Source organism: Octopus bimaculoides, chromosome 25, assembly GCF_001194135.2.
Source record: "Octopus bimaculoides isolate UCB-OBI-ISO-001 chromosome 25, ASM119413v2, whole genome shotgun sequence".
Classification (NCBI taxonomy): domain Eukaryota; kingdom Metazoa; phylum Mollusca; class Cephalopoda; order Octopoda; family Octopodidae; genus Octopus; species Octopus bimaculoides.
In genome coordinates, this window is record NC_069005.1 from 25,898,326 (window position 1) to 25,899,230 (window position 905).

At 35.2% G+C, this 905-nt stretch overlaps 1 protein-coding gene across 1 annotated transcript in view; it reads left to right on the forward strand.

The window, feature by feature from the left end:
• Positions 1 to 905, forward strand: part of LOC106878836 (DNA excision repair protein ERCC-6-like) — a 51,624-nt gene that overhangs the window by 41,320 nt on the left and 9,399 nt on the right. The gene's annotated exons all lie outside the window — the stretch shown is intronic.

Below are 905 nucleotides of genomic sequence, written 5' to 3' on the forward strand. Positions count from 1 at the left end.
ATATATGTGTGTATACATGCATATATATTCTTTGTATTATATATATATATATATATATATATATATATATATACATACATACAGAGTGGCCCAAAAGTAGGTTTACAGTTATCATGTAGGCACTTAAAATTTCTCTTAAAACATTTTATTACATTTAAATTTCTATCTTACAATTAACTAAATTAGCGTAGAATAATGGTTTCATATTTGTTTATAACTAAGATCTAAACTGTTAATTTATCAATGCGAAAGAGATAGTTGAGTAACTGTAAACCTACTTTTGGGCCACCCTGTATATGTTAACATTATATTCATATCTCTCTACCACATGGTTTCAAGTCCAGGCTAACCATAGTGTTGTGAGTGGATTTGGTTGATGGAAACTGAAAGAAGCTCATTGTGTCTGTGTGTGTGTGTGGTTGTCCTTGCGCTGACATGACATCACATGATTGTTGTAGGTGAGAGTCACCATCATGCAGTGTCATTCATTCTCAGGTTACTTGAAAAACATGTTTGGCTAAGGAGAAGTAGTACCTTACTTGGAAACGGGCGAGGGTTGGCAACAGAAAGGGCATCCAGCTGTAGAAAATCTGCCTTGACAAATTCTTTCTTATCCATACTAGCATGGAAAAGTAGACTGTAAAATGACGGTGACTTTATATATATATATGGTAAGTAGCTTGCTTACCAACCACATGGTTCCGGGTTCAGTCCCAAAGCCTTGTGAGTGGATTTGGTAGATGGAAACTGAAAGAAGCCCGTCGTATGTATATATATATATATATATATATATATATGTATGTATATGTTTGTGACTGTGTTTGTTCCCCCAACATCGCTTGACAACCGATGCTGGTGTGTTTACGTCCCCGTAACTTAGCAGTTCGGCAAAAGAGACCATTAAA